Genomic DNA, 23,569 nt, shown 5'->3' on the forward strand with positions numbered 1-23,569 from the left:
ACAAAAATAAAATCATAATACAAATTTCTCCAAGATCTACAGAGATAGATTGTGTATCACGTTGTGGTGTGAGCCTTAACTAGTACAGTCAACAACACGATGACAACCATATATCATAACACACTTTTGTGTTTTCCTCTTTATTCTTCTTCTCTACTTACATCAGTCAGTCCTCATTAACAGTATAGCACACCTTTGTGTCCTGGCATCCCACAACAGATCGCAGTAATAATATCATCCTGGCATGCGAGAAAGAGCAAGAATTACCTAATAAAATAACTGTTCTCCCAGAATTAAAAATCTACTGATCAAATTTTAAGTGCGGACTGGGAAATCCAGTGAACACTAACATCACATGACCACCTCACTTTCATCTTCCAGTTCACTTAATTGTGTGAGTTACGTTCATGGCTACAGCTGCAATTCTGATCACGGGCCATCCACAAATTGAGTTATTTCTTAAGTGACTGAGATTAGCTACACAAAAAGAGCACGTATTCCTTTGGTAATTTTCCAAAATTACATTTCTCTTTCTCTCCACCATTCTCTCCACCAATGTGTCCACAGGCAAGATACTTAACCGTAATTTGCTCCTGCCAGCTGTGAATGATGCGTCATAGAAACAGTTACGCACATATAGATGTGTGCCTTTGTGTGGTCGCCATTAATTGAAGAGAGTTATATAAATACACACCATTCACCATTTATATCCAAGCGACACATTGCCATACAAATAATTACCACATTAAGAGACTGCATATGTCAATATCTTCTTTCTAGAACACAGTAAGTGAGTAATCCTCCTTAATTCTTGTCATGGCTTTTTCTGGTTTAAATAATATTTATCCATAGTACAGCAGTCTTGCGCACACCGACTGAATTAATCTTTTTCATCAGCATCAGTCCCAGAGGACTGCTATGAATGTGCATAACTAGAATATATCATATCATATATCAATATATAATTAGAATAAGCATTGGTTTAAATCAACAGTGCATTAAATATGCTTCTGTTTTAGAAACGTTATGTTGGAACTCTAAGAATGAATTCACACTAGGGTATGTACCATTTAAGCGTTGACATTTCAATGTAGACACGTGCAATAGTCATACCCCTGGGACATGCAATATTAAGGTAAGTTAAGCTGTTTTCAGACATGAAACAGAGATTTGAGTCTGTAGGTTGTGAGGAGTTTGCTGTTCACACATGACAAATGCAGCAGGAGGTTGACATAATACAAATCCTGGTTTGTATGATACATATAGTTGACAATATTGACTTTTGTCTCTATGACACATTTGTTAAACAAATAGTTATATTCTTAACATTCCATGTCGTCATTGAAACCAATTGCAAACTAATTTGTTCATCCCTCCGTTATTATGCTTTCATTCTGAGGTCAAATATATTACTTTTATGTTGCCGCAGACAGAAATGTCCAGGTAATCCAGCCAATGAAGGTATTGTATAATAAATGGTAAGTGGGCTTCTATTCAGAAAACAATATGATCAGGAATTATGCTTTAAAAACAAACAGTCTAAGATGAAACACATTTTGTTTGATTGCAGTTAAAGATGGAACATGTTTGGCCCTTAAAGTGCTGAAAGGGAGTAATTGACACTGCACAAAAATTAAGAAAAAAAGAAATTACAAACTCTGTCACTACAACATAAAATCATGCTATCCATGTTATTATGCTTTCACTCTGAGGTCCTGGCCTCAAATGTATTTATTTTACTTTGGCACATACTTAAACCTACTGGTAATCCATCCCATTGACTGCTGTATAATAAATAAAGAGTAGGAATCTTTTCATAAATAAATAATTGTTACTTAATTTTGTTGCTTCAAACATAAAAAACAGATTCAGGTGATACAAATGTGATTTGATTACAGTTCATAAAGATGGGACATTTTTGGCCCTCTCAGGTGCTGAGAGGAAGTATTTCACACACAAAAAAAGAAATCAATCTTGCTGGTTATTGAAATACCATGGTATGGTTATCCCAGCAGAGTCAATATTACCATCATATAGTATTCTGTATGTTAAAATGATATCCATTTTAATAGGTTGTATATAGGTTGAGCCTGCTAAAGGCAGAACAATTGCTCATTCATGTTCTGTGGATTGTCAAGAATTTCTCCTGCTGCATTCTCCCATGAGCTCACTTTGATATTAACTGGTGATTTGACTTGGGAGTTGACAGGAGAATCTACAGAGAATGTCCAGACCAACTTTTGCAGACATTTGATTTATATCATACAGACAGTCAGCAGAGAATATCCAGACTACAGTGCATGTCTGAAAGCAACTAAGTTGAGGAGATCAATCATGTAATGCTACACCAGTTTTGCCACTTTATTCAAACAAATCTCTTCATTTATCACTTTGTTTGTTGCAGAGAGTAACAGACAGAACTACATGTGCAAAAAAAACATCACATCTGTTCTTGATCAATTTCACTTTCACAGCAAGAGCAGATCCCAACACTGCAAATGGATGAACATGAGGTAGGAATTGGTAAAATGCTAAATAGCGAATTATGTTTCAAATGTTAATTTCATGTGCTAACAAAGTTTTAAATTTAAGAAAGGAAGTTTTACACATAAATCATGCAACAACTTACGAAATATGTGACTTGTATGTCAAAATCATAGCATCATACTAGTACAACATAGTATAGCTTGACTATAAATTTCACAATAAATGTAAGCAACAATGGATAACATCCAGCATTCTGTGTTGTTTCAATGTGGCTTGAAGCTATTTATCGCAAGAAAAGGACAAGCTTTGTTTGAAAGAAAGCTAAAATAGGCTGCAATGAATAACACCTCCGTTTTTCTTTCCTGTCACCATGTCATGATTCCGTCGACCAATCAATGGTCTACAGTGTGATAAGCTCCACCCTTTAGGAGCCAGACCACTGTGCTTGGTATCCAAAGGGAAGGGTGCCAAAAACTGGGAGGGTATGTATCAGTTATTTTTTTGCCCTTCTCTTTATTCGAAAATGGACACGCAAATAATTGTGTGAGGCAAAACACACATCCTTACGGGCTGCTGTAAAAACATGGCTCTGTAAAGCGAGACCCTTGCCTAAAGTAAATATAAAAGGCTTATTCTAAGGTTACAAAAACCAAACAAGTTTTATTTTAAAGCCAATATTCACTTATACAAACATGGATATGGGTAATATTAAATGTATGCCAATACACACCCTCCTAAATGTTACATTACAACTATATCGCAGAAAGACATACAGTATAATAGCCATGCAAATTGTCCATCCAATATCATGCAGCCTGAACAAGAAACCGATTTTACAGCAGAATCTACCTCTCCAGTTAACACAAATCAGCACATGTCCCAAGGGATGAAAGTGAGTCCTTGATGTGTTAAAGCTTTATAAGCTTGTTTGTTTAGCACAAGCCTTAAGGGTACGGTTAGTGAAAAATGTGTGTCATCACGGCAGCTTGGCAGGGCATGGTGTCAAAGCAACACATGTACATTACAGAACAGGAAGTTGTTACGTAAACCTGAAACGAAAGGTACATTTCACCTATTTGCTCCTGGTCACATTACCCGCTTGGTTTTTATACATGGTTACATCAGTAAATTGCGTCAGCCACTCAGCTAACCATGTTCCCCTGCATGTTACTGGCAAGAGAATGATGCATTCCTTTCTGATCTTTATTTATGCTTACCTTCAAATACTCGCCCTGTCTGCATGAAGCCACATTTTCTGAAGACTGTTGCTCTGCTCACTAACATGTTGGCATTTACACAAATATCTGTTTTAGTTGTTCTCCCATTTCTCAAACTGCTTCCCTCAGATTGCTGCCAACAGTTTAATCTTCAGTCTGTTGAGGCCCTGTTGTCCTACTGATGTTCCCCCCCATTTCAGTTTTCTGAAAACTGTCCAAAAATGGTGGACTGAGCTATTTCCAAATGGATCAAAACAAATTAAATCAAACTTGGTGACCCTAACAACTGTCTTTCACAGTGAATCTAACAACCTGAAAATGGGTCATGTAAAATAACAAATATTGAGACCGGAATCCAGCCTTCAGAGGCTAAATACCTGGATTTTTCCACCACTCAGTCAGTAGCGGTTCCATACACAGTTCAGTTGACCTACAGTTGTAGCAATATAGTATTAATAGAGTCTAGGTCCTGTGTGAGTATTGGTGGTGGAGTTTAGATCATGTCTGGAGAATTGGGTCAAAGAATTTGCCCTAAATAAAACCACCATCAATAAAAAATGATTCAAACTATGAAACTGCAGAATTTCAGAAAGAAGGGAAAACAAGGGCTTTACACAATGGTGACAGAGAAGCAACATCTGGCAGCTTTTTGTATACTTCCAACATGGTGGACCACTGAAGAGCAGCTGGCTTTCGATTTGGCTGCTGTTTCCATTTTGAGCAAATTGCTCCACAGAGCTCCCCCAGACAAAAGTCAGACCCCATTACTAGATAGCCATTGCTCCTAGAAAACTACGTAAGCATGTTTGTGGTTTGTGTTCTGTCGCTCTGCATACAGATCATTAATCAGATTGGCTGTAGGTTTATTCATTTGCATACAGAGGCATTTTGATCTACATGGGAGGTGACTTCTAGTAGACCTACTAGACCTACTAGTTGTCTTCCCATTGAATACAGGGAAGATTGCACTGTTTTTAATCATTACTTGTTTCCCAGAAAAAGTACCAGCTGGGATACCATCTTTTTCAAGTTCTGTCTCATCTGGAAGATGTATTGTACTGATGATGCCATTTTGGCTCACTTTGTTGTATTATTTAGTGCATAGGACTGGTTGCTATTGCTTTATTCTTATCCTCCATGTCCTACTAGTGCAAGGAATAGACCAACCAGTACCCTCTGTCACGAAGAAATGTTTTCTTTTTCTTTTGCTTTTACTGTCTAGTAACATTGGACTCAGTGTTCCTTTTAACTATGAGTTAACATGTATTACATTAACTTTGTAGACCCTTGAATCATATATGAGTTAATAAGAGTCTGGGTGTCATCCTTGACAGCACATTATCATTCCAAGAACCACATCAATATTATAACCCGGTCTGCATATTTCCATCAACGCAATATTAATCAACTCTACCCTTCCCTTACCCCATACAACTTCAATCCTTGTTCATAGCCTCGTCACCTCCCGCATTGATTACTGTAACTCTCTCCTCTCTGGTCTCCCTCACAAATCCCTCCATAAACTTCAACTGGTCCAGAATGCAGCTGTTCCTGGTCAATCTCAGAATTCAATTCAAAATCCTCCTGCATGCCTTCCAAAGGCCATCCACAACCTCACCCATCCATATCTCTCTGACCTCCTCCCGCTCCCTCAGATCCTCCTCCTGCTCCATCCACCTCACTGTGCCCTCAGCACCATGGGGAGCAGAGCAGCTAAAAGCTCTCCCATCTTATTCTACAGAGAAACCGAGGTGTGGCAGAGAGCAGATACATGCCTGACAGTCTTCTGCTTCACAAACAAATGCATGGTCTGGGTGACCGAGGCCTATTATCTGGTGGACACAGCAGAGACATCCCAAAAAAAAAAAGAATAAACTAGTTGCTGCTGCAGTTAATGCAGCAACTTCAAAAAAGTGGTTAGCCCTAAAGTTGTTATCCACAAATAGGACAATCATCTCAAGTGGTATATTTATCCACACAAACAGACAGGACGTGGAAATCAAACTGTTCTCTACATCAAAAAATGTAAATATATACTTTGACAAGTATATATTTTGTTTCTTGCTGTTGATTGGATGCAAAGTATGAAATGAATAATAATTTTACCATTCTGGGCAAAAACGTTCTGCATGATTAAAAGAAATGTGTTGCAGTATGAATAAATTTGCTCTGCTCACATGGAAATCTAGTTTGTTTTGCAGTCAACTGAAGGTCAACGACAATTCCACATTGAACACTACTGTTTTTTTCTAACACTAAATGTGTCACTTCCATGTACATACAGTACAAGGAGCAGACCAGGACATGAGGTGCAAAAGATTAATTAAAGCAGAACTGTTCAGGATTTCTAACTTAATTTAATGAGTCATTGTGAGGGTTAAATGGAGATTGTGGGCTGTCTCCACTGCCCTACCATCTGTTAGCGGAAAACCAGCCTTGCAAGATTGGGAACGCCGATCCGGATTCCTCAGAATCAGGAGGTCTCACACGGTGTCTTGTGAGAAACACAAATTGCTTCCCAGCAGTACACACACACGCACACACAGGTATCAGCTATAAGATCAAGGCAGTGATAGCGTTATGTAAGATGTTTTAAAAACAGTTGTTGAACGAAGCGAGGAAGAGCAAACAACGTTGTTGTTTTTTTTTACAACAGTGAGGAAAAGGGAAAAGACAATGGATGGATGGATGTTTCCGGTGGTGTCATAAAAATATGTAGGGAAAAGGAGAAAAAGTGACCAGACTTGCAGTTCCGCTTTAGCATACGCTATTTATCTCTTTCAGTAATATTCAGCTAACTAATTCACCGTCTTTGGCTTCCATAAAGCTTGTTTGAGGTGGACTAACTCAAGCTAAGTTCCCATTACATGACTCTCAGAATCTCACACTCTTTAAACTTTAAAAGTTTCTAGTCTGTCGAGATCTACCGGTTCACGTAGCCATCGCTTGCCGCTGGTTCGATGACGTCATTGCAATCTACACAAGAAACCAACACATTTAAGTCTCTTAAAAAAGCGCGATCTTCCTGTATCCAAACCTGACCCCAGCAGCACCCCAGCAGCATCTAAGAAAAGTTTTCCAAGAAGACATTTCATAGGGTTTATTTTCAATGAAAATTCACAGTGAGAGGGAGCAGAAAGACTGTGATTGTACTGCGCTATCGAATGATCTATGATGACGACGAAGATATCTCCGGTCTTCCACGTCACATGAGAGCAGACGCGCAAAACAAAAACCTCTCACTCCATGCTCGCTATGGCTCATCACACAACGCAGACTGGGTCACAAATCATTTCACCACTTATAAAATGACTTTTTAGCAACTATTAAATAAATAATATGCTTTAAATAAAATAGGAAATCTGCTACAGTGATGGGTCAGTCACGCTCCAGAGGCTTCAGGATGGATTTCAGCACCATCACACGTCAGCAGTCATAACTGAAACACTGTGCTGGAGTAAAACCTTTAAAGCACTTGCACTCGATGACTCTCTCCTACTTCTACATCATTTCAGAGGCAAATGTTGTCACTTTTACCCCCAGTGAATTTATAATGTCAAAATGTCTTTTCTTAAAATATTAACGCTACATACACATCCACTTTATTAGGTATGCATTCAACTCCATGCTATACACAGATATCTAACTAGAAAATCACAACTTAAGTCACGTCCACACAGTCAAACAAGCTTGAGAATGGAGAACGTGATATAAATAACATTGTTGTTGTTGTTCTGAGAAACTGCTGATCTACAGGGATTTTCCTGCATGGCCATATCAAGTGTTTACAGAATAAAGAATGGTCCAAAAAGAGAAAATATCCAGTGAGCAGCAGTTCTCATGGATATAAAAGAACACACCAGATGCTAATGAAATAAAAGAACACACCAGATGCTACTCCTGCCACTGTATTGGGTGTTTTTTGTACCTAATAATGTGTGTTTAAAAATCTATATTCTCTATATCACATGCACTGAAGCCTGGGTTGTCCTGAGGGGCTGTCCTCTGTTTGTAAGAACATAATATAACCCATTTTGCAGAGCTCATTATTTCCTGCCAACTCCCCTATAGTCAAATTTCCAGAAAAAGTCTTAATGAGAGACCATGTGATACAGCGGGGATATTTTCAGAAAATACCCCGCCTCCTGCAAGATCGACCCGTGCGCGACCTCTCTAACCCTAAACCCTGAATGTTCTAGAAATGTTCCCGCTACAGTAAATGCATCTGACCCAAACGTTCTCCTGCTGTGGATGTCAAAACATGTGAACGTCAAACTCCAGACTCAAATTTCTTGACCTTTTCCTGAGTTGATATCTGAAAATGACTGTCTTTTATCATACGGAAATCCAATTTTCCCACCAATATTAAATATTATACGTAACTATGGGGTCAATGATCAATCTGTATATGACAGTATAATAAACCAGCACAGATTTCTCTAACACAAGAAAATGTGTGTAAGTGCTATAAACCATATTTTAGGACTGGTTTCAAGCACAGATTTTTGTATTAATATTTCATATTTACTGTATGAATACAAGATGAGCCCTAATTTGTTTGTAAGATTAGAGAGGTTTTAACATTTGGGGCATTTGAAGCTTGAGCGAGAATTACAAGCTAATTAGTCAAAGCTTTCCTTTCAATTATTTTCATCTGTGTTATTATCTGGATGCTGTGGAAAACTGTATCTCCTTTAATAATTCAAGAAAAACACAGAAAAAGTATGGAGTATGGATGGAATGTCCATGTGTAGGAATCATCTGTCTGCTCGCCCACATGCCCTGATTTTCCCCTTTGGGCGAAAAGGAAATTAAGTATTTTTCGAACCTGAACTGTTTGGTTTTGTCATAACACACATTAGGAATTTTGGAGTTCTAGTGATTCTATTTATAGTCCTGTGGGATTTAGAACTCAGTCATATATAGAATCGACTGGCGGTGAATGACAATGTATACATTCATCTCCTTTTGTATAAAGACATATTTGAAGTAGGGCTGATTTTGAATAAATATCTAATTGCAATTACTTTGACAAGATTTGTGATTGCGATATGATTCGAGATATCAGAGGGAGTGGTAATTTTCACTTTACTATTCTCATTTTTATTCAAAAACACGTTTAAAATGATTACTGTGTGATATCTGTGCAGATCTGTGAGATGCAAAGATGTTCTCTTCAGGCTGTAGAATAAGACGTGTATAGATTAAAACAATAATTCATGTGAAAAGGATATTTTGACAAACATTTTGGCTTTAACAAATATTGCCATACAGCCCTAATTTGAAGGGACATGCATTCTTCTGCAGACGGAACTGATTATTTACACAGACATGGGTGGGATTGCAAAGAGTGAGGATGCCAGAAAAGCCAGTGTTCACTTAGGAAAATTAAACATAACCGTATAAACTTCTCAGCTTTCTCACCATTACATTTTAAGAATGCTATGAAAGATTTATTTTTTACCTCCACAATTGTATCATCATGGATTGCCTTCAAAAACTGGGTGACACTTTATTGTGATTGTCCATTGAGACACTTATTTGGTGTATTTACATGAACCTTTTGGTCCACTATGCACTTTTTCCCTTCCTTATTCCCATTTTACAATTGTGACTATGATTTTAATGTCATTACTGTACTTTATGCCCTGGACAATACAGTGAAAAAGCCACCTGTGGATTTGTTTATTTTTTTTCATTTCTCCAACAACCATCTTCTTGTCTATCTATTTTGGTATCAGTGTTGATATAATTGGTTTAATCCTTAATTTAATACCTGCACCTCTCCTAATATGCCCGGGTGATAATTATCCTTGAAATGGAAGGTTCTGGCAGTGTTTATTTAACCTATTATATTATTATAGCAACTGGACAATAAAAAGAAGCATGGTTTTAAGTAAAGGGGATAGCTTTTTTTATTATTATTATTTCTTGCTAGTTGTATGAGCATATATATAGATCAATTATTATTATTTTTTATATATATATTTCTAACTGGTTTGTTCATTTAATAACCTTAAGTAACTGAGACAAACACAAGGTTATATCACTATATCAACAGCCAACGTGGAACACATGGTGAGTAAACAAACACACCCACTCATGAGAATGAATATCTAACTTACCTTTTGGTCAGCGCTCATCGGGAGACAGAGAAAGAGTTTAATTCCACTCCAATAATAATGAGTTCCAGTGTGAGAAGCGGCAGTTTGTGCGCAGTGAGATTAAGTGACAGCAGCAGCTGCAGTTTCACCTCAGCTCCTGGTGAACGGTGGCTCAGTGAATGAGTGAGTGAGTTACTGGGTGTGTTGTCTCTCTGTGGTTTACTTCTCTTCACCTCTGCTGCTCTGCTCATCCTGTCAGCTGCAGCGTCAACTCTCTCTCTCTCTCTCTCTCTCTCTCGCTCTCTCTCTCTCTCTCTATCCTGTGTGTGTGTGTGTGTGTTTTTGCGGACCGATACTCTCAAAAGGTCATCCGTCTAAAGTCAGTGATCTCATCTAAATGGGACTTTTATCGCAGACAGATTCACACACATTATAAAGTCAATATGACATTAGAGTGGCTGTGATCAATTTCCCCTACAGCCGCTTTTTAGGGAACTATCTCTCCTTCCGCCGGTCGCAGTCATGTGGGAAATGCGGCTCCGTGCGCTTTACTGTGTGGACGACGATTGAAGTGGCTGTGACTGCAGATTCACTGAGGAGAGTTTTTCACCACAGAGCATCAACAGTTAGTAAATAAAATAAAACACACCATATCTTTCATTTGTGACTAAAGCAAGTGTGGGCATGTCTGTAACAGTTTTACTAAAATGTTATGTGTGTGAGTGTGTGTTGATTGTGTATGTTATTTTATGTTGTTATGTTAAATTCTGTGTTGCTATGCTGTTTTATGTCATGCTATGCTATGTAATGTTATGTTATGCTGTGATTAGCACATCAGTGACTCTCACATGTATTGACGAAAAGCTGACTCATTATTTCAAAAACATTATGTATTTACTATTTTCTTCACTAACTACTTTTTTGACACATTTTTGACTACTTATTAACCTATGACCAGTGTTGGGAAGATTACTTTGGAATTGTAGTTGCAATTACAAGTTACCCTGTTGAAAATGTAAGAGTAGTGTAACTATACTTTCTCAAAGTCATATAACTAATTACATTTGATGACATTTTTGATTACTTTTCTTAATGTATAAGTGGATTAAAACCATCATTATTTTGGAATTAACCACATATTTGTTCTTTACACAAATAATAAATTGATAACAAGACATGATGAAATGTAAATAAATAACACAAATGTGTTTGTCTTATGTGTACAGCATGTTGAAACCATGTTGACCTGATGACAAATGTGCACAATTTAGACAATAGCGCTTCATATGAAAACCCAGACAAGTGATGGCATTAATGTTCTATAAAATAGACCAAAATTATAAAGATGAAACTGTTTGAAAGTCAATGTTCTTTTATATGTTCAAAAGTTTAACCATACATTATCAGTCTAACCTGGTCTAACCTTTTCAAAATCTCAGATAAACTAATAAAGATTGCACCACAAGGTGGCGCTTCAAGGTCATTTGAAAAAAGTATCATGTTTGAGACTAATGGTTAGGCTACATCTTACATCATTGTACACTGTTCTTGCATCATACATTATATGAAACTAAAGCTGACTTTGTCATCCTCATTTAACCTGCTAGGCATGAAAAGACACACAGAAAGTTGGCACTTCTTCCCCATTGTATTGTATGTGAGTGCTTGCAGTTACAACATACTATAATATGACTTTTTTGTCACATTTTGGACGACATACTATAGTATGACTTTTTTGTCACATTTTGGACGACATACTATAATATGACCTTTTTGTCACATTTTGGACAACAAATACAAATGAAGAATTGACAGAACAGTGACAGAACAAGACATTTACATTGAGAACATTTTAGTTTACAGTTGTGGCTACCAGTAAAGCTGTTGACAGGTTGGCACTGATTTACATTTAGAGGCTTCAAAAACAATGAGATGCAAAAAAAAATAAAAAAACAAATGAAGCTTAACAGCAAAAATGGAATGACATGACCTCTAAAACAGCGGATATGATCATTTTGTTGCGTGGCCCATCATACACAAAACACCAGGACTTTTTTGGCAAAATTTGGACGACATACTATAGTATGACTTTTTTGTCAAAATTTGGACGACATACTATAGTATGACTTTTTTGTCAAGATTTGGACGACATGCTAAACTATGACTTTTTTGTCAAAATTTGGACGACATGCTAACCTATGACTTTTTCATCAAAATTTGGACGACATACTATACTATGACTTTTTTGTCAAAATTTGGACGACATGCTAAACTATGACTTTTTTGTCAAAATTTGGACGACATACTATAGTATGACTTTTTTGTCAAGATTTTGACAACATACTATAGTATGACTTTTTGTCAAAATTTGGACGTCTTACTATACTATGACTTTTTTGTCAAAATTTGGACGACATACTATAGTATGACTTTTTTGTCAAGATTTGGACGACATGCTAAACTATGACTTTTTTGTCAAAATTTGGACGACATACTATAGTATGACTTTTTTGTCAAAATTTGGACGACATACTATAGTATGACTTTTTTATCAAAATTTGGACGACATGCAAACCTATGACTTTTTTGTCAAAATTTGGACGACATACTATAGTATGACTTTTTTGTCAAAATTTGGACGACATGCTAAACTACGACTTTTTTGTCAAAATTTGGACGACATGCTAACCTATGACTTTTTGTCAAAATTAGGACGACATACTATAGTATGACATTTTGTCAAAATTTGGACGACATGCTAACCTATGACTTTTTGTCAAAATTAGGACGACATACTATAGTATGACTTTTTGTCAAAATTTGGACGACATACTATAGTATGACTTTTTTGTCAAGATTTGGACGACATACTATAGTATGACTTTTTTGTCAAGATTTTGACAACATACTATAGTATGACTTTTTGTCAAAATTTGGACGACATACTATACTATGACTTTTTTGTCAAAATTTGGACGACATACTATAGTATGACTTTTTTGTCAAGATTTGGACGACATGCTAAACTATGACTTTTTTGTCAAAATTTGGACGACATACTATAGTATGACTTTTTTATCAAAATTTGGACGACATGCAAACCTATGACTTTTTTGTCAAAATTTGGACGACATACTATAGTATGACTTTTTTGTCAAAATTTGCACGACATACTATACTATGACTTTTTTGTCAAAATTTGGACGACATGCTAACCTATGACTTTTTCATCAAAATTTGGACGACATACTATACTATGACTTTTTTGTCAAAATTTGGACGACATGCTATAGTATGACTTTTTTGTCAAAATTTGGACGACATGCTAACCTATGACTTTCGTCAAAATTTGGACGACATACTATACTATGACTTTTTTGTCAAAATTTGGACGACATGCTAAACTATGACTTTTTTGTCAAAATTTGGACGACATGCTAAACTATGACTTTTTTGTCAAAATTTGGACGACATACTATAGTATGACTTTTTTGTCAAAATTTGGACGACATACTATAGTATGACTTTTTTATCAAAATTTGGACGACATGCAAACCTATGACTTTTTTGTCAAAATTTGGACGACATACTATAGTATGACTTTTTTGTCAAAATTTGGACGACATGCTAAACTATGACTTTTTCGTCAAAATTTGGACGACATACTATACTATGACTTTTTTGTCAAAATTTGGACGACATGCTATAGTATGACTTTTTTGTCAAAATTTGGACGACATACTATAGTATGACTTTTTTGTCAAAATTTGGACGACATACTATAGTATGACTTTTTTGTCAAAATTTGCACGACATACTATACTATGACTTTTTTGTCAAAATTTGGACGACATGCTAACCTATGACTTTTTCATCAAAATTTGGACGACATACTATACTATGACTTTTTTGTCAAAATTTGGACGACATGCTATAGTATGACTTTTTTGTCAAAATTTGGACGACATGCTAACCTATGACTTTCGTCAAAATTTGGACGACATACTATACTATGACTTTTTTGTCAAAATTTGGACGACATGCTAAACTATGACTTTTTTGTCAAAATTTGGACGACATGCTAAACTATGACTTTTTTGTCAAAATTTGGACGACATGCTATAGTATGACTTTTTTGTCAAAATTTGGACGACATACTATAGTATGACTTTTTTATCAAAATTTGGACGACATGCAAACCTATGACTTTTTTGTCAAAATTTGGACGACATACTATAGTATGACTTTTTTGTCAAAATTTGGACGACATGCTAAACTATGACTTTTTCGTCAAAATTTGGACGACATACTATACTATGACTTTTTTGTCAAAATTTGGACGACATGCTATAGTATGACTTTTTTGTCAAAATTTGGACGACATACTATAGTATGACTTTTTTGTCAAAATGTGGACGACATACTATAGTATGACTTTTTTGTCAAAATTTGCACGACATACTATACTATGACTTTTTTGTCAAAATTTGGACGACATGCTAACCTATGACTTTTTCATCAAAATTTGGACGACATACTATACTATGACTTTTTTGTCAAAATTTGGACGACATGCTATAGTATGACTTTTTTGTCAAAATTTGGACGACATGCTAACCTATGACTTTTTCGTCAAAATTTGGACGACATACTATACTATGACTTTTTTGTCAAAATTTGGACGACATGCTAAACTATGACTTTTTTGTCAAAATTTGGACGACATACTATAGTATGACTTTTTTGTCAAAATTTGGACGACATACTATAGTATGACTTTTTTATCAAAATTTGGACGACATGCAAACCTATGACTTTTTTGTCAAAATTTGGACGACATACTATAGTATGACTTTTTTATCAAAATTTGGACGACATACTATAGTATGACTTTTTTCGTCAAAATTTGGACGACATACTATAGTATGACTTTTTTGTCAAAATTTGGACGACATGCTAACCTATGACTTTTTTGTCAAAATTTGGACGACATACTATACTATGACTTTTTTGTCAAAATTTGGACGACATACTATAGTATGACTTTTTTGTCAAGATTTGGACGACATGCTAACCTATGACTTTTTTGTCAAAATTTGGACGACATACTATAGTATGACTTTTTTGTCAAAATTTGCACGACTTACTATACTATGACTTTTTTGTCAAAATTTGGACGACATGCTAACCTATGACTTTTTCATCAAAATTTGGACGACATACTATACTATGACTTTTTTGTCAAAATTTGGACGACATGCTATAGTATGACTTTTTTGTCAAAATTTGGACGACATGCTAACCTATGACTTTTTCGTCAAAATTTGGACGACATACTATACTATGACTTTTTTGTCAAAATTTGGACGACATGCTAAACTATGACTTTTTTGTCAAAATTTGGACGACATGCTAAACTATGACTTTTTTGTCAAAATTTGGACGACATACTATAGTATGACTTTTTTGTCAAAATTTGGACGACATACTATAGTATGACTTTTTTATCAAAATTTGGACGACATGCAAACCTATGACTTTTTTGTCAAAATTTGGACGACATACTATAGTATGACTTTTTTATCAAAATTTGGACGACATACTATAGTATGACTTTTTTCGTCAAAATTTGGACGACATACTATAGTATGACTTTTTTGTCAAAATTTGGACGACATGCTAACCTATGACTTTTTTGTCAAAATTTGGACGACATACTATACTATGACTTTTTTGTCAAAATTTGGACGACATACTATAGTATGACTTTTTTGTCAAGATTTGGACGACATGCTAACCTATGACTTTTTTGTCAAAATTTGGACGACATACTATACTATGACTTTTTTGTCAAAATTTGGACGACATACTATAGTATGACTTTTTTGTCAAGATTTGGACGACATGCTAAACTATGACTTTTTTGTCAAAATTTGGACGACATGCTAACCTATGACTTTTTCATCAAAATTTGGACGACATACTATACTATGACTTTTTTGTCAAAATTTGGACGACATGCTATAGTATGACTTTTTTGTCAAAATTTGGACGACATGCTAACCTATGACTTTTTCGTCAAAATTTGGACGACATACTATACTATGACTTTTTTGTCAAAATTTGGACGACATGCTATAGTATGACTTTTTTGTCAAAATTTGGACGACATACTATAGTATGACTTTTTTGTCAAAATTTGGACGACATACTATAGTATGACTTTTTTGTCAAAATTTGGACGACATACTATAGTATGACTTTTTTGTCAAAATTTGCACGACATACTATACTATGACTTTTTTGTCAAAATTTGGACGACATGCTAACCTATGACTTTTTCATCAAAATTTGGACGACATACTATACTATGACTTTTTTGTCAAAATTTGGACGACATGCTATAGTATGACTTTTTTGTCAAAATTTGGACGACATGCTAACCTATGACTTTTTCGTCAAAATTTGGACGACATACTAACCTATGACTTTTTTGTCAAAATTTGGACGACATGCTAAACTATGACTTTTTTGTCAAAATTTGGACGACATACTATAGTATGACTTTTTTGTCAAAATTTGGACGACATACTATAGTATGACTTTTTTATCAAAATTTGGACGACATGCAAACCTATGACTTTTTTGTCAAAATTTGGACGACATACTATAGTATGACTTTTTTGTCAAAATTTGGACGACATGCTAAACTATGACTTTTTCGTCAAAATTTGGACGACATACTATACTATGACTTTTTTGTCAAAATTTGAACGACATGCTATAGTATGACTTTTTTGTCAAAATTTGGACGACATACTATAGTATGACTTTTTTGTCAAAATTTGGACGACATACTATAGTATGACTTTTTTCGTCAAAATTTGCACGACATACTATACTATGACTTTTTTGTCAAAATTTGGACGACATGCTAACCTATGACTTTTTCATCAAAATTTGGACGACATACTATACTATGACTTTTTTGTCAAAATTTGGACGACATGCTATAGTATGACTTTTTTGTCAAAATTTGGACGACATGCTAACCTATGACTTTTTCGTCAAAATTTGGACGACATACTATACTATGACTTTTTTTGTCAAAATTTGGACGACATGCTATAGTATGACTTTTTTGTCAAAATTTGGACGACATGCTAACCTATGACTTTTTTGTCAAAATTTGGACGACATACTATAGTATGACTTTTTTGTCAAAATTTGGACAACATGCTAACCTATGACTTTTTTGTCAAAATTTGGACGACATACTATATATACTATGACTTTTTTATCAAGATTTGGACAACATACTATACTATGACTTTTTGTCAAAATTTGGACGACATACTATACTATGACTTTTTTATCAAGATTTGGATGACATACTATAGTATGACTTTTTGTCAAGATTTGGACGACATGCTAAACTATGACTTTTTCATCAAAATTTGGACGACATACTATACTATGACTTTTTTGTCAAAATTTGGACGACATGCTATAGTATGACTTTTTTGTCAAAATTTGGACGACATGCTAACCTATGACTTTTTTGTCAAAATTTGGACAACATACTATACTATGACTGCTTTGTCAAAATTTGGACGACATACTATACTATGACTTTTTTATCAAGATTTGAAACAACATACTATAGTATGACTTTTTGTCAAAATTTGGACGACATACTATACTATGACTTTTTTATCAAGATTTGAAACAACATACTATAGTATGACTTTTTGTCAAAATTTGGACGACATACTATACTATGACTTTTTTATCAAGATTTGAAACAACATGCTAAACTATGACTTTTTTGTCAAAATTTGGACGACATACTATAGTATGACTTTTTTGTCAAAATTTGGACGACATGCTAACCTATGATTTTTTTGTCAAAATTTGGACGACATGCTAACCTATGACTTTTTGTCAAAATTTGGACGAAATACTATAGTATGACTTTTTGTCAAAATTTGGACGACATACTATACTATGACTTTTTTATCAAGATTTGAACAACATACTATAGTATGACTTTTTGTCAAAATTTGGACGACATACTATACTATGACTTTTTTGTCAAAATTTGGACGACATACTATACTATGACTTTTTTGTCAAAATTTGGACGACATACTATAGTATGACTTTTATGTCAAAATTTGGACGACATGCTAACCTATGACTTTTTGTCAAAATTTGGACGACATACTATAGTATGACTTTTTTGTCAAAATTTGGACGACATGCTAACCTATGACTTTTTTGTCAAAATTTGGACGACATACTATAGTATGACTTTTTTGTCAAAATTTGGACGACATACTATAGTATGACTTTTTTATCAAGATTTGGACAACATACTATACTATGACTTTTTTGTCAAAATTTGGACGACATGCTAACCTATGACTTTTTTTGTCAAGATTTGGACGACATACTATACTATGACTTTTTTGTCAAGATTTGGACGACATGCTAAACTATGACTTTTTTGTCAAAATTTGGACGACATGCTAACCTATGACTTTTTTGTCAAAATTTGGACGACATACTATAGTATGACTTTTTTGTCAAGATTTTGACAACATACTATAGTATGACTTTTTGTCAAAATTTGGACGACATACTATAGTATGACTTTTTTGTCAAAATTTGGACGACATGCTATGACTTTTTTGTCAAAATTTGGACGACATACTATACTATGACTTTTTTCTCAAAATTTGGACGACATACTATACTATGACTTTTTTATCAAGATTTGAACAACATACTATAGTATGACTTTTTGTCAAAATTTGGACGACATACTATACTATGACTTTTTTGTCAAAATTTGGACGACATGCTAACCTATGACTTTTTTATCAAGATTTGGACAACATACTATACTATGACTTTTTTGTCAAAATTTGGACGACATGCTATAGTATGACTTTTTTGTCAAAATTTGGACGACATACTATAGTATGACTTTTTTGTCAAAATTTGGACGACATGCTAACCTATGACTTTTTTGTCAAGATTTGGACGACATGCTAAACTATGACTTTTTTGTCAAGATTTGGACGACATGCTAAACTATGACTTTTTTGTCAAAATTTGGACGACATGCTAACCTATGACTTTTTTGTCAAAATTTGGACGACATACTATAGTATGACTTTTTTGTCAAGATTTTGACAACATACTATAGTATGACTTTTTGTCAAAATTTGGACGACATACTATAGTATGACTTTTATGTCAAAATTTGGACGACATGCTAACCTATGACTTTTTGTCAAAATTTGGACGACATACTATAGTATGACTCTTTTGTCAAAATTTGGACGACATACTATAGTATGACTTTTTTGTCAAAATTTGCACGACATACTATACTATGACTTTTTTGTCAAAATTTGGACGACATGCTAACCTATGACTTTTTCATCAAAATTTGGACGACATACTATACTATGACTTTTTTGTCAAAATTTGGACGACATACTATAGTATGACTTTTTTGTCAAAATTTGGACGACATGCTATGACTTTTTTGTCAAAATTTGGACGACATACTATACTATGACTTTTTTCTCAAAATTTGGACGACATACTATACTATGACTTTTTTATCAAGATTTGAACAACATACTATAGTATGACTTTTTGTCAAAATTTGGACGACATACTATACTATGACTTTTTTGTCAAAATTTGGACGACATGCTAACCTATGACTTTTTTGTCAAAATTTGGACGACATACTATAGTATGACTTTTTTATCAAGATTTGGACAACATACTATAGTATGACTTTTTGTCAAAATTTGGACGACATACTATAGTATGACTTTTATGTCAAAATTTGGACGACATGCTAAACTATGACTTTTTGTCAAAATTTGGACGACATACTATAGTATGACTTTTTTGTCAAAATTTGGACGACATGCTAACCTATGACTTTTTTGTCAAAATTTGGACGACATACTATAGTATGACTTTTTTGTCAAAATTTGGACGACATACTATAGTATGACTTTTTTATCAAGATTTGGACAACATACTATACCATGACTTTTTTGTCAAAATTTGGACGACATGCTATAGTATGAATTTTGTCAAAATTTGGACGACATACTATAGTATGACTTTTTTGTCAAAATTTGGACGACATGCTAACCTATGACTTTTTTGTCAAGATTTGGACGACATACTATACTATGACTTTTTTGTCAAGATTTGGACGACATGCTAAACTATGACTTTTTTGTCAAAATTTGGACGACATGCTAACCTATGACTTTTTTGTCAAAATTTGGACTACATACTATAGTATGACTTTTTTGTCAAGATTTTGACAACATACTATAGTATGAATTTTTGTCAAAATTTGGACGACATACTATACTATGACTTTTTTGTCAAAATTTGGACGACATACTATACTATGACTTTTTTGTCAAAATTTGGACGACATACTATAGTATGACTTTTTTGTCAAAATTTGGACGACATACTATACTATGACTTCTTTGTCAAAATTTGGACGACATACTATACTATGACTTTTTATCAAGATTTGGACAACATACTATAGTATGACTTTTTTGTCAAAATTTGGACGACATGCTCACCTATGACTTTTTTGTCAAAATTTGGACGACATACTATACTATGACTTTTTTGTCAAAATTTGGACGACATGCTATAGTATGACTTTTTTGTCAAAATTTGGACTACATGCTATAGTATGACTTTTTTGTCAAAATTTGGACGACATGCTAACCTATGACTTTTTTGTCAAAATTTGGACGACATACTATACTATGACTTCTTTGTCAAAATTTGGACGACATACTATACTATGACTTTTTATCAAGATTTGGACAACATACTATAGTATGACTTTTTTGTCAAAATTTGGACGACATGCTAACCTGTGACTTTTTTGTCAAAATTTGGACGACATACTATAGTATGACTTTTTTGTCAAAATTTGGACAACATGCTAACCTATGACTTTTTTGTCAAAATTTGGACGACATACTATACTATGACTTTTTTGTCAAAATTTGGACGACATACTATAGTATGACTTTTTTGTCAAAATTTGGACGACATACTATAGTATGACTTTTTTGTCAAAATTTTGACAACATACTATAGTATGACTTTTTTGTCAAAATTTGGACGACATGCTAAACTATGACTTTTTTGTCAAAATTTGGACGACATACTATAGTATGACTTTTTTGTCAAGATTTTGACGACATACTGTACTATGACTTTTTTGTCAAAATTTGGACGACATACTATACTATGACTTTTTTATCAAGATTTGGACAACATACTATAGTATGACTTTTTGTCAAAATTTGGACGACATACTATACTATGACTTTTTTGTCAAAATTTGGACGACATGCTAACCTATGACTTTTTTGTCAAAATTTGGACGACATGCTAACCTATGACTTTTTTGTCAAAATTTGGACGACATGCTAACCTATGACTTTTTTGTCAAAATTTGGACGACATACTATAGTATGACTTTTTTGTCAAAATTTGGACGACATGCTAACCTATGACTTTTTTGTCAAAATTTGGACGACATACTATAGTATGACTTTTTTGTCAAAATGTGGACGACATACTATAGTATGACTTTTTTGTCAAAATTTGGACGACATACTATAGTATGACTTTTTTGTCAAAATTTGGACGACATGCTAACCTATGACTTTTTTTTCAAAATTTGGACGACATACTATAGTATGACTTTTTTGTCAAGATTTTGACGACATACTATACTATGACTTTTTTGTCAAAATTTGGACGACATACTATAGTATGACTTTTTTGTCAAAATTTGGACGACGTACTAACCTATGACTTTTTTGTCAAGATTTTGACGACATACTATACTATGACTTTTTTGTCAAAATTTGGACGACATGCTAAACTATGACTTTTTTGTCAAAATTTGGACGACATACTATAGTATGACTTTTTTATCAAGATTTGGACAACATACTATAGTATGACTTTTTGTCAAAATTTGGACGACATACTATACTATGACTTTTTATCAAGATTTGGACGACATACTATAGTATGACTTTTTTGTCAAGATTTTGACGACATACTATACTATGACTTTTTTGTCAAAATTTTGACGACATGCTATAGTATGACTTTTTTGTCAAAATTTGGACGACATGCTAACCTATGACTTTTTTGTCAAAATTTGGACGACATGCTAACCTATGACTTTCTTGTCAAAATTTGGACGACATACTATACTATGACTTTTTTGTCAAAATTTGGACGACATGCTAACCTATGACTTTTTTGTCAAAATTTGGACGACATACTATAGTATGACTTTTTTGTCAAAATTTGGACGACATGCTAACCTATGACTTTTTTGTCAAAATTTGGACGACATACTATAGTATGACTTTTTTGTCAAAATTTGGACGACATACTATAGTATGACTTTTTTGTCAAAATTTGGACGACATGCTAACCTATGACTTTTTTGTCAAAATTTGGACGACATACTATACTATGACTTTTTTGTCAAGATTTGGACGACATGCTAAACTATGACTTTTTTGTCAAAATTTGGACGACATGCTAACCTATGACTTTTTTGTCAAAATTTGGACGACATACTATACTATGACTTTTTTGTCAAAATTTGGACGACATACTATAGTATGACTTTTTTGTCAAAATTTGGACGACATACTATACTATGACTTCTTTGTCAAAATTTGGACGACATACTATACTATGACTTTTTATCAAGATTTGGACAACATACTATAGTATGACTTTTTTGTCAAAATTTGGACGACATGCTAACCTATGACTTTTTTGTCAAAATTTGGACGACATACTATACTATGACTTTTTTGTCAAAATTTGGACGACATGCTATAGTATGACTTTTTTGTCAAAATTTGGACTACATGCTATAGTATGACTTTTTTGTCAAAATTTGGACGACATGCTAACCTATGACTTTTTTGTCAAAATTTGGACGACATACTATACTATGACTTTTTTGTCAAAATTTGGACGACATACTATACTATGACTTTTTATCAAGATTTGGACAACATACTATAGTATGACTTTTTTGTCAAAATTTGGATGACATGCTAACCTGTGACTTTTTTGTCAAAATTTGGACGACATACTATAGTATGACTTTTTTGTCAAAATTTGGACAACATGCTAACCTATGACTTTTTTGTCAAAATTTGGACGACATACTATACTATGACCTTTTTGTCAAAATTTGGACGACATACTATAGTCTGACTTTTTTGTCAAAATTTGGACGACATACTATAGTATGACTTTTTTGTCAAAATTTTGACAACATACTATAGTATGACTTTTTTGTCAAAATTTGGACGACATGCTAAACTATGACTTTTTTGTCAAAATTTGGACGACATACTATAGTATGACTTTTTTGTCAAGATTTTGACGACATACTGTACTATGACTTTTTTGTCAAAATTTGGACGACATACTATACTATGACTTTTTTATCAAGATTTGGACAACATACTATAGTATGACTTTTTTGTCAAGATTTTGACGACATACTGTACTATGACTTTTTTGTCAAAATTTGGACGACATACTTTACTATGACTTTTTTATCAAAATTTGGACGACATACTATAGTATGACTTTTTTGTCAAGATTTTGACGACATACTGTACTATGACT

At 34.0% G+C, this 23,569-nt stretch overlaps 1 protein-coding gene across 1 annotated transcript in view; it reads right to left on the minus strand.

Annotated features, from left to right (window-relative positions):
* The window catches only part of opn5 (opsin 5), a 40,376-nt gene extending 30,346 nt beyond the window's left edge, over positions 1-10,030 (minus strand). Inside the window, exon 1 of the mRNA XM_058612698.1 lies at positions 9,830-10,030. The gene's annotated coding sequence lies outside the window, so the exon portion shown is untranslated. The remainder of the gene's footprint in view (positions 1-9,829) is intronic.
* Positions 10,031-23,569: the final 13,539 nt, after the last annotated feature.

Source organism: Solea solea, chromosome 17, assembly GCF_958295425.1.
Source record: "Solea solea chromosome 17, fSolSol10.1, whole genome shotgun sequence".
Taxonomy (NCBI): Eukaryota; Metazoa; Chordata; class Actinopteri; order Pleuronectiformes; family Soleidae; genus Solea; species Solea solea.